Genomic DNA, 13,047 nt, shown 5'->3' with positions numbered 1-13,047 from the left:
AATCCACAATCCTGGGGTCTTCATAGTCCTCACTCAAAGAGCTGGTATCCAAGCCTTGTTTTTTTAATTAACAATGAATTTAAACAGAATATAGTAGAGACGACACTTTATTAGTAAAATCATCCATACCCACAAGCCACTTAGCATAAAAATCAACCCTTGGAAGTCAAACTGAAGAAACATGTAAATATCAGTTCAAATTGAACATAAAGAAAAAAAATATTGATTGAATGGTTTTGAAAACCTTATTTTATTTTATTATTATTATTATTATTTAACTCAACAGTGAAGAGTCTCCTAAACTGGGGTAAGTTTAGACTTGATTGCACTATGAAAGATGTGATTTTGGAACTTTAAAGAAGTGTGCTTGAACCCATAAAATTAGGCAGTAGACTCAAACCACATTTCTTGGAGCACATAATGGTGCAGAAAAGGGTCACAAGAAGGGGGGGGGAGTTACAAAATTTTATATATTTTATACACAAACACATATTCACGAATTCTTTCGCTGGTGGAGAATTTGAATATCTTAAAACACTACATGCATTTTTTTCTTATTTAAAATAGTGCATGGAAAAAGAGAAAGATAATAAAACTTATAAGAAATATGTATTGAATTTTTACATTTCCAACAATAGAATTTTTATGACCCTAACATTTTCAAATTAAATACTGTGAAATTGACATCACTACCTACCTATAAGAATGGCTAAAATAAAAAAATCAACAAATAAAACCAGAAACTGACAGTACTATGCTGGCGAGGCTGCTCAGCAACAGGAACTCTTATTCATTGCCGATGTGAATGTAAAATGGTACGGCTATCTGGAAGACAGTTTGGTAGTCTCTTATAAAAAAGTTAAACATAGTCTTACCACACAATTCAGCAATCACACTTTGGAAAGTATTTACCCAACGGAATGGAAATATTGTAGCAGCGTTGCTCATAATTGCCAAAAAGTATAAAAGTATCAGCAACAAAGATATCCTTCAAAGGATGAATGGATACACAAACCATGATACATCCATACCGTGGATACTCTTTTGCAACAAAAGGCAATAAGCTATCAAGCCATGATAAAGACATAGATGAATATTAAATGCATGTTGCTAAATAAAGAAGCCAGTCTGAAAGGCTATATATTGTATGGTTCCAGTTACATGACATTCATGAAAAGGCATAACTATAGAGTCAGCAAAAAGATCAGAGGTTTAGGGGTAAAGATTGAACAAGGGAAGCATAGGGATTTTTATTTTTTTTTTACAGTGTAACTATTCTGTGAGATGCCATAATGGTGGGTATGTGGCATTGTATTTCTCAAAATTGAATGAACTTTACCTGTAAAAAGAGAGAGGCTTAATTTATGGCAATTTCTTTAAAAGGCATTTAGGAATTCAGAGGAATGCTGGGATGGAATGCAGAATGTGACAAAACAATCTGAGTATTACAAATATATGAAACCATTTCACTGAAGGGAGTGGGGGAAGAGGCATGGACGTACGTAACTCTGGAGTTGAGAGGAGCCCAAAACACTAAATCCAAAAGAAGCTGAAAGTACGCACCATACTCTAGTTGACAAGGCTGTTTCCTACAAGGATATGGGTTAACAATTCTGAGACGACTATGTACTTTATATGTATACTGAAATTGAACAATGAAGTAAAAGGACAGTGGAGCCATGTCTGTCTTATTGGAGAGGGAGGATATACAAGAGCAAGAGGGAAGGTTAGAATGATCCATATGGTAACAGGTTAGAATTGGAAGCATGAGTAGGAATCCCTATTTGCCTTAATATAGATACAGATGTAAATATTTATAGAGATCTGTGCCTATACATGGGTTAGTATACGCGGTATTTCCTAGGTCTGTCAGCTGAGAAGGCCTAAAAGCAACAACAAGGTAGAAGCAGGGAGCACACCTGGCCCCCAGATCTGGCTTCTAACACCATGGGTAATTGGAGGAAATGGGGCTCCTTTTCCTAAGTAGGAGAAATGGTTAATTCTTAGAGCACAAAATATTTAAAATGAGGGCAGAATAACAAACAGTGACAAAGTTCTTTAAAAAGAACAGTGAGAGCATGTCAAAAGGACATAGGAACTACATGAAAAATAGCAAAATCTGGAACAATTTTAGCAACAAATAATTAAAGGATATTGAAATACAAACCAAATAATTAAATAAATATCCAGCAGCCAATATTGAGATCATTAACAATTAAGTAGATTAATGAAGAGGAATAGACAAATTTTTGCAGACGAATTCCAAACTACTTATGAAAATACTCCACCTTCTAGGAGGTGGAGCATAATCCCTACTCTTTAAATGTGAGCTGCACATAATGACTTCTTTAAGAGAACAGTTTGGAAAGCAGGAGTGAGCAGGGAGAGAGGGAGAAGTAACTTAGAGTGTAGAAGCTTGACAAACACTACCTCAGCCAGGCGATGAAGGTCAGTATCAACAGTGATAAATTATGTTGACAGTATGTACTCTTGATATAATGTGATGACAATGGCACAAAAACCCACAATCCTGGGATAACCATGAGAAACACGTCAGAAAAATCCAATTGAGACACATTCCAGAAAATACCTGACCAGTATTCCTCAAAACTTTCAAGGTCGTCAGAAACAACGAAAGTTGAAAAAACTGTCATAGCAAAGAGGATCCCAAGGGAACATGATGGCTATCCTGAATGGGAACCTGGAACGGAAAAAAAAAAAAAATGTTGGGTAAAAATTAAGAAAGTCTGATGAAGTGTGGACTATAGTTAATAATAACATATCAGTATTGGTTCATTAATTGTGACAAATATACTAAACTAATATAAGGTGTTAAAAATAAGAAAAACTAGACTGGGGTTATGTGAGAAGTCTCTATCTTCACAATTATTCTGTTCTAAAATAAATGTTTATGATTTTTAAAAAAAAAAAAACAACTGGCCAGATTTGTGTGGTTCTATGTCTAGACTGTTATTTCCCATTGATTTTGAGTTATCTCTTCGGTACCACATAGTCTGGTTACTGTATTATATATTAAATAGTAAACAGGGTGGTGTCAATTCTCCAAAAATTTTATTCCTTTTCTATTTTTTTCTATTGTATTTCCTTTATCTTACCATATAAATTTTACAATCAGCTTGCCTATAGTTTCAAAAATATCCTGCTAGGATTTTGATTGGGTTGCATTAAACTACAAATCAATTTGGAGAAATAAGAATTGTTTTTTTTTCATTTTTCACTATTAGTATACAGAAATAGGATTGAAATGTTTCCTTATATCCTGTGACATAGTAAACTCAAATATTAGTTATGTTGCTTTTTAAAAAAATCTAAGGATTTTCTATGCAGACAGTCACACATTTCTAAGAGACCATTTTTATTTCTTCCTTTCCAATTTGTATGTCTTTTATTTCTCTTCCTTGCAATCATATTGATTGGGGTGGTCAGAGTGAACATCTTTGTCTTTTCTCGAAACTCAGGAGGAAAGCATTCTGTCTTTCATCAGTATGTAAAATAATAGTGGTCTTCCTTTTTATGAATATCTGAGTATCTGGCCTTTATTATTTTCCTTCTCTCTGAAGAACTTTTAACATTTCTTGCAAGGCAGGTGTATTGGCAATAAATTCTCCTAATTTTTGTTTCATAAACTGTTTATTTCATATGGTACAGAATTCTAGGTTGGTGGCATTTTTCTCCCAACACTTTAAATATTTCATTCCACTCTCTTCTTACTTGCATGGTTTCTGAAGAGAAATAAAATGTAATTCTTGTATTTGTTCTTCTATAGGTAAGTTGTTTTCTTCGTCTGGATTCTTTCAGGGTTTTTTTCTTTTGTTTGATTTACTGTAATTTGTAAATGACATGCCTCAGTGTTATTTTTTGTCGCTTACCCTGCTTTGTGTCTCTGAGCTTCTTGGATCTGTGGTTTAATGTATGGTAACTTGGGTGAATTCTCAGTCATTATAAATATTTCTTTTATTCTCTTCTTCTCCTGATATTCCCATTACTCAGATGTTATACATTTATAGTTGTCTCACAGTCATTGGATATTCTGTTCTGGTTTTCTTTGTGTTCAGTCTTTGTTCTCTTTGCTTTTCAGTTTTGGAGTTTTCTGTTGATATATCCTCAAGCTCAGAGATTCTTTGCTCAGCTGTGTCCAGTCTCTGGAAGTCTTCCAGAGCCCTGGAAGTCTTCCATGTGTTTATTGATTTTTAAGGTTCTTTGGATTACTTTTCTCATAATTTCAGTACATTTATGAGAAGGAGTAAATTAATGGGGAGGACATTATGAAGACATAATTATATTGTAGGTTAGTAGTTGGAGGGGATTTCAAAGGGTCATCTGCTATAGAAATGATTATTTCCAATATGCAAAAGATTTAAGTCACGAGGTGAAGGGAAATCTGAGGAGGGGTGAGGTTGATATGACAAAAGAGAGTATCAGTGTAAGCATAGGAGAGAATGAGAGAAGTTAAGAGACAAGAATAGTGGGAAACAGGTGTTGTTATTATATCCTGGGAATTATGAAACTGGAATGTTTCTTTAAATTCTCTACAGAAGAAAAATTAAAACAAAAATAACAGAATGCATTCTCAAGTGCAGATATGAGAAATTAAAGATCCTATTAATGTTCTCTCATTTCCACTCACGGGTAGTGTTGGGAGGACCCAAGCATACTTCTCTTTCTTTGATGTCATTCGCAGAAGAACACGAGCTATTAGGACTTGTTTTCCTGGTTACCTTCAAGAAAAATTATGAGATGTTGTCTTATTCAGATTATTTCAGATCTTAAAAATGACAAAACACAGTTGACTTTGCATAAATAAAATCACTTCGTCTGGAAGATGATTATCAGTCCAGTTAAATTTATTATGCTTTTACCTAATGTGTCATGAAAGTTTTTGGCCCAATTTTATCCTATTGTAAGCAATTTTACTTCTGCCTTAAATTTTGCACGTTCAAATTACTGTAGTGATTACTTTGTCATCCAGTTAACTGTAATTAAGTACTCTTATTATTTTAATCTTGCACAAATCTCTCTCATCCTTAATTTTTTTATTCTCGAAATAACCTTTAGTTTGCTAGCGGCATCCATATCTTTTATATATAGTAGTATACTTTTCACCATAACAGCATGGCTTTCATTTCTAATTATAATAACTCCTTGAAAGTTTTAAAGATCATTTTCACATCGACTTTTAGGGATGATATAGTTTGCATTAGAAAAAATATATAATTGTCAAAACAAAGGTCAAAATATCTTTCCCTCCCACATTCATATCATAGATTTGCAACCTGAACAAAAAGTTAGACCTGAGATTTAATGTTACAGACTATCTTACAGTGTTATAATATAACAAAAGTGAGGGTAAATATTACTATAAACATTGTTTCACCTTACAAAATAACTCATTAATCCTTCACATCATTAAGCAAATGATATATCTGCAATATCATTTGCTGATTCAATAGCTGACTGACTGATGATTAAAATCATTGTTAATCACCTCTCTCTCTGCCATACATACATGTTTTATCTGGTTTTAGTTCTTAAAAGAGTAAACTAAATCTTGATACTGGGTGAAGAGTTTCTTAGGTTTTTTGAAAAATTTATTAAATGCTTTATAAAAATAATCTTATAGTGACTTTCAGATTTATCCTACAAATTGTGCCCATTTTGTGAGAAAAGTGACATTATCAGCTTTCTAACGACGGTTCTCCACCATAAGAGAATGTTAATTGATTCCTATTATTTGGCCCTCACAGTAAACAAAGTTTGCATTATAGTAACACAATCCAGAACATAGACCATTGCCTTTTAAAAGATTTTCTTTAGTTCAGAAGTTCCTCTATAGGGGAAGGAACAATGTGGATACCACCTGTTAATCCCATTTGTAGCTCTCTTTGTACTTAACATAAAACCTGCAAATAGTAACCTTTTAATACACTACTTTTAAAGTTTTAAAAATTGAATGTAGTACAAAGCTTTTCTTCTCATCAATGTTCTTTATATACTTTAGTAACTCTGTTATCATAAAATAGAGGGAAAAGGGGGAAAAAGTTAGAAGGCAAGTTATTGTATTTTCAAATTATTGATGAGACCCATTCATATCTAAAGGAAGGTACTTAAAAGTCTAGATACTCCCCCCCAATAGTGCACACGCTACACATCCACACGTGTAACTTTACAAGTGTAACTGCCCAAGTGCAACAAGGTAGTCACTAAACTCAACTTTATTTGAATGAGGAAAGAGAAGAGAGATGCCTTATCTATTTCAGTTATGGGGTGTCTATCAGAAATCTGAGCAACTTTCTATCATACTTAAATATTTTCAAGGCCTGCTTAAACAATGCAACAAGCTTACTTAATTAACATAAGTCAAATCCTTACAATAACCAGTCCCTAACCAAAGGGCTCTTTGGTTGCAAGAACAGAACCCCTTCAAAAGGGTTCAGATTAAAGGATGTTTATTGTAAAGAGAAGAATACTCTCATGGAAGCCAACAGCAGGAAGTACAGCCAGGCCATGCATGAGGTAGAAATTTGGCTGGCAGCCAGTCTGTCAAACTCTATCCTTCTGGGGACATATGAGTACGATCTATCATCTTCTCACGGAAAACCTGCTCTCTTTGCAAGGTCCTAATTTTTGCTTGTCACTAATTTTGGCTTGCACCAGAATGTAGCTGGTTATTTTTTTGACATTATCTCCATGAATTTACAACTCAAAGCTTCATATAATATGCTGATTCAATCTCTGTTTCTATATCCTAAACAGAAGATGACTATTGCAGCTTGAATCATTGTCTATCCCCAGTCAAATCAATGTGGCTAAGAACCTGTAGTTGTATGATATAAAGGCTGCCTTTATCAGGATTATAAACCAGACTCAACTGGATTAAGAGGATGTATATGGGAAGAGAGGAACTTCATTTCTAATTATACCTAAAGTGCATTTCTCTTACCACTTATTTGTGATGAGGATTTTAATTACACACTCACTTCCTTATGCTATTAAGTCATATGGTTTCATTGCAATTGGTATTTTTACAGACTTTTAAGCCTAAGTATATATTACTAAGTACATAAAGGAAGCATACTTGAATCAATAATTTAAACTTACAAATAACTAAAAATTGACATCTGGAAGCTCCTATATCATCTGTTAAACAAGAGTAATGCTATTTGAGCTAATGATTATATACAAGTTGAAAACCATGAATATATTCTCTTTTTTTTGTAATTGGAAAGCAAAACAGATAAAGCATATTTCATGTGACACTTAAAATTTTATTAATGTTTCCCAATTACAGGTCTTCAGTTATTCTTGATATAATTGATATGAAAACAATTAAGGAAACACCATTAATTCCTTCAAAGTAGTTTTTTTTTACTCTAGGTTGTTGACCAAGGTTACATCATGTCAAATACACAAAGATGTAACTTTATCTTAACTCATGTCTCATTCTCCACCTTGCTCACTCTGGTATAGCCACACAGGTATCCTTGGTCTGGAAATCTTTCAGAAATCTGAAACCCAGAGCACTCCTATGTTTAGGCCTCCACAGAATTTTAAATTCTCTACCTCCATAATCCATCTCCTTCAGTATTTGCTCTAATTTACCTTCTAATGAGGCCTTTATTCACTATCCTATTGAAAATTGCAATTGTAACCCTCACTACACTGTCGTTTTTCCCCATAACATTTGTCATCTTCTGACATACTACCCACTTACTGATACTTTTTTCTGTATCCTGCAACTAAAACATGAGCTCCATTGACAGGCACATGTGTCTGTTTTGTTCTCCAGTCTAATTGCAGTGCCTAGGTCAGAGTCTGTCACATAGTAGGTATCCACTAAATAGTGGTTGCATGATTGAATGGCTTAGAGGAAAAATAAAAACCAGAAAATAAATATATACAAAGCAAAAGGCCTTTTAAGGTATGGGTATATTCACATTCAGCCTCATAAAGTAACTTGGGGCCACAAGAGACTGCTAGGTTTTGGCTTTATGGTACACCATCAAGTGATATCATCTGGGATACGTAGCCTGAAATCAAAATTACAGTTTTTAGTTAAAAAAACATATATTTACATGTCAAATTAAATGCAAAACTCTTCAATATTACTGGGATTATAAAGAAATCCCAGTAATGCTTGCAAGAAAATGATAGAAACTCCTCAGTTATCGTTTGTGAAACTACAGTGATCTCCATTTGAAAGAAAAGCTGTCCTTTTTATGATTTGAGTTGTTTCAGTCTATAAACTCTATCTGGAAAAAAATTCAAAGTCCATTTTAAAACATAGGTGGAGGAGTCTTACTTATTACTTCAACGCTCTTTTCTCTAAACCATAGGTGAGATTCTTATAGCTTATAGAATAGATTGAGAAATATATGCATAGAAAATACATGTTAAAAATTTGTCTCGATACATAATCACTTTCGAGACAAAAAAAGAGTTTGTCCAAAAATAAAGCTGGTCATAGATTTTTTTTTTTTTTGAGCTGTAGTCATGTCTAGTCCAAGTCTGCCTCTGAAGTGTTCATTCTGGACATTTTGGAGACCAAGAGAAGTTTTCACCATTTGTTTCTTAAATGTGTTGGCAGTACAGGCTTTCCATATTTTGAAATAAATCAAACTCAAATGTAGAGACAGTTAACAAAGGAACCCCAATCTAGGCTGTGTGCACATATTTCTCTCTCCCTGTCACATGTGGGTTGGTAAAATATACAGAATCTCCAACATTTGGCTGCATGAAAACAATACGTCTCTTAGCTTTTCTTTAATCTGCTGACTGCATCCACAAAGGCACTTTGGCAGCCCTCTTTATGTTTTCATTTGTTTTTCTTGCACAGAACAATAAACAGTGTGCCAGTGCGCAAGCCACAGCCTCCGGGGCAATGAAGACAGAATCAAACAATTGAATGGGAAGACTGGAATAAACTGCCGCCCCAGGCCTGCCTATAACTAAAGAGGGACTTCAAAACGAAATGGATTCTTTCCCATTTTTTTTAAATTTATGATTTTTGAAGGGAGGAAATAAATGAGCCATGTATTTCATACAATAGACTACAAACATCCAGAATTACAGCTTACTAAATTTATAAGTGCCTCACTTAATCCTCCCACCATTTATGACCCCTTGGGATGACACAGGCATATTACCGCTGGGTTATAAAAACAGAACATACATCTTCTCAAAGCTGTATGTTCCCAACTTGACTGATTCATTTAGCAGTAGCCTGAGCTTGTGATTTGCTGGTACCTTCAGATGTTAATAATAAATATATGGGTTAAGATGATTCTCCATGACTAAAATGTTGCTACTTCCCTCTCGTGCCTTTTTCACTGCATAGAAGATGCAAGTCAGTCAAGAATTCTTCGGGGAAAGAAAAAATACAAAATTTCCCCATTTCAAATGCTTATTAAGATGAAATATTATATTTATTGAGTACCAGAGGTAGAAGTTAGCTCTTGGAGTATCTGCCGTATAACAATGATCCCCCTTTGGGGGACTTGTTCTTACAAGTCCTTACAGGTTCTCACAAGTCTGGGTGCCAGGCAGCCATGTTAATGCTAGGAGTGGACCCCATCTCCAGACTGGTCCCCATTCTTTCTGCTAAGAGTCTGCCATTGGGACTGAGAGCCAAGGAACCTCTCTCCATATGGCTGGGGCTGCAAAACATCTGTAGGGAAAGCCTATGAGCGATCAAGAGAAACTATTGGTACTTTCCAGTAACTTCTAATATTTTTTGAGTCCAGCTACATTCTTGTTCTGGAATTCCTATAGCAGCCCTGAATTTTAAAGCAACTCTTATTCCCACTCTCTATATATTTTTAAAAATTTTAAGTAAATTCTAGTGATATAGGATTCTGATGCCCGGCACCCTGAGTTTGTGGCCTCACATACTTGAAGAGGAGAAAGAAGACCCGGAGAGGTAAATTGAAGCACTATACAGTTTTATTGCAAGAGCGAAAAGCGCAAAGGTACATCTCTCCGAAGAGAAGGGGTATCCGAACGAATACCCCGCATACTAAGCTGAGTCAGCAGAGACTATATGTCCTTGGATCCGTAATCTTTAAGCTGTTTACTAGGAGTTGGTTGGGCTCCCCCCGGCCTTCCCTTTCTGCACCTCGGCTGGTATCTTGGCTGACTCTGCAGTCAGACGTGATAGCCCCTGTAGGACAGAGTCCCAGAGAGCAGTTTCCAGGCTTTTGGCCTCACGTGGGAAGGAGCTGACTCAGGTAGTAGATGGACATCAGCTGTGACTAGTTGGCCATCAGCTGTCACCAGTTAGCTATTGGCCACTGATATAAGTGCCGTGGCTGCGTTGGGGGGGTGGGTTGGTTGGCAGAGAAGCAGACGGCGGGTTGCAGACCGTGTGGCTCCTGCTTCCCGTATCTCCAACCCAGCTGCCAGCGAGAATACAGTGGTATGAACCCCCTATCTATGGCTCTGTTGGTGTTCCTTTTTGGCCTCACCATGTCCTGCATTCTTGTGCGGGGAGCGGGAGGTGAGTCCTGCCTGACAACCCCTCCATCTAGGTCCCTTTTCTACATTTTATTTTCTTCTGTCAGCTGCTGTTCTCTTTGGCCTTGAGGCGAGGTCCTCCGCTGTGTGTCCCCGACTGCCCATGATTTTCCCATCTCATTTTGAAACTGTTTGTCTGGGCCTTGGTGCCCTCCACTGTGGTTGTGTCCCTAACTGCCTATGACTTTCCTATCTCAATCCCCCACCTCTGAAGATGTAACCCTAACTGCTGTTAAGGAAAGGGGGAGTAGACCGCTCTGGCTGCTTCCTACTGAGAAGGGGCGGAGCATGGGTCAGAGGGCGGTCCAGCGGTCCGTGGTAGATGGGTGAATTTTGATGAGATTTTATATTCAGGACTATTTGGAGCTGGGTGGTCTCCATCCTATGGCCCAGTTGTTGCAGATGCTTGAACCGATCTGCAAGCTGAGATACGTCGTAAACAACAGCACGATGTAATCCCTATAACAAGGAATAAGAGAAAAATGAGAAATGTCTCCTTTAGCTCCGTCAAGCTGGGAAGCCAGGAAGTAAGGGAGGAGAGATCAAAGCCAAAAAGCCCTTCTCTCTGTTTAATATTGGACACTACGTCGTGAATCTGTTTAACTCTGCCTTCAATTAACTGTGAGTTGTCAGAGAGATTAAAACAACATAATCTTTTAAATTCTTCATATCCGTGGTTATGTCTCAAGAGTAAACAATCTATGGCAGCTCTGTTTTCAAGATCTGCTTTTCTGACTTGTCCTAACTCCTGTCCAATGGCATGGCTGGCCTGTGCAGTAGCATTTAGGGCCTTTGCCATGGAACAGGCTATTTGGCTAATCTCTATGTTTAAGGCAATAATCATAGCTGATACTACAAAAAGAGATAATGATACATATTCAGCTGGGCTGAACAATTGTACATCACTATGACAGCTGGAGTCCAGAGTAAGTTTCCTGTGGTGTCTAGCCTGATGAGATTTTTGAGGTAAAAAGACAGTTAACCTCCCGAGGGAGCAACGTTCCCCCCGGTGCTGGGTGCTGTAAGCTGGAACATAGGGGTAAGCAGTCTTTCCACAAATAAGAAACCATCCAGCAGGTAATTTGACATGTGCATTGGCATAACTTACAGAGGTGGTGGAGCTGCAGTCTAAGCTGATATTGGCTGAAAGATTAAAACATTGGTTAGAACAACCGGTGAATTTGACACATTTTTCTGTCAGGGATACAGCTGTTATTTTAAGGAAAACATGCTCCTGTCCTTTAGGGAACTGATGGATCCCCAATTATAGATGTCAGAGTAAGAAATGGGCTTATCAATAAACTGAAAGATAGTATGGTTTTTTATACGGTTTAAGGGGGTGCAAACTCGTATTAGGCAGGAGGTAAAGGTTTGTTCTACTTAGGTTCCTCTGGTGAGACAGAAATCAGATACATTCATTACATGTTTGGCTAAGTAAACCCAAACATTTTCACCTTTTTGGAAGGGCATAGGACATCTGAAAATCTTTTTGGGAGAATTGTTGTAAGAATTAGAAGTGAAGGTTTATGTATATGGATGATGTTATTTCTCATAGCTTATCTGATTTGTTGGCAGCCTTTTTGAAGAGAAGCTTTAGATCTTTCAAAGGTTCACAGGAGTAATTGACTGGTTCTGTTGAAGGGCTCACAGGCTCTGGACCCACAGAGGATGCCGGTTCTTCCAGATTCTACTGTTTTATCAGGGAATGGTGGATCTAGAAGTCAAATTCTGGTTCCTTTACAGCTAAGGGAGTAGAGAGGATTACCGTGTAGGGCCCTTTCCAGACCAGGCCTAGACTAGGAGATAAAGAGGGAAGGGTTTTAATAAGAACTTCATCCCCTGGAGAAAACGGTGGGGAGGGGACCTTTTTCTCTGGTTTGTGATCTCGATATCTGTTGGATGGCCTGTTGGAATTGGGCTAGAGAGGTCACATGTTGGGTTAATTCTATGGTTTCACGGTCTACTCGTAGGTCATTTGTTAGGGAGTGTCTACCATAGAGTATTTCAAAAGGGCTTAGGCCCTGTCTATTGGGGTGTTTTGAATACGAAGGAGAGCTATAGGGAGTAAGGTGGTCCATCTTTGGCTAGTTTCTTGAGATAGTTTTTGAAGATGTCTTTTGATAGAGTCATTGGTCTCTTCTACCTTGCCTGAGGACTGGGGTCTCCACGTACAGTGGAGATGGTTATTTATTCCCAAGCCTTTAGAGACTCCTTCGGTGACTGCGGATTTGAAAGAGGGTCCATTGTCACTTTGGAGGGACCTGGGGAGACCAAACCTGGGTTTAATTTCTGTGATTAGGGCTTTAACTACCTCTATAGCTCTTTCAGTCCAGCAGGGAAAGGCTTCAACCCAATGTGTGAATGTGTCTACCCATATGAGGAGCTATTTGTATATTTTCCTTGGGCATGTGGGTGAAATCTAATTGCCAGTCCTCCCCTGAATATTTACCCTGTCTTTGTATTCCCAGGGTTGTGTGTGAATGTGTTAGGGGATTGTTTTTATGGCAAACATCACAG

Source organism: Rhinolophus ferrumequinum, chromosome 20 (assembly GCF_004115265.2).
Source record: "Rhinolophus ferrumequinum isolate MPI-CBG mRhiFer1 chromosome 20, mRhiFer1_v1.p, whole genome shotgun sequence".
Taxonomy (NCBI): Eukaryota; Metazoa; Chordata; class Mammalia; order Chiroptera; family Rhinolophidae; genus Rhinolophus; species Rhinolophus ferrumequinum.
Note: the sequence above shows the minus strand (reverse complement) of the source record.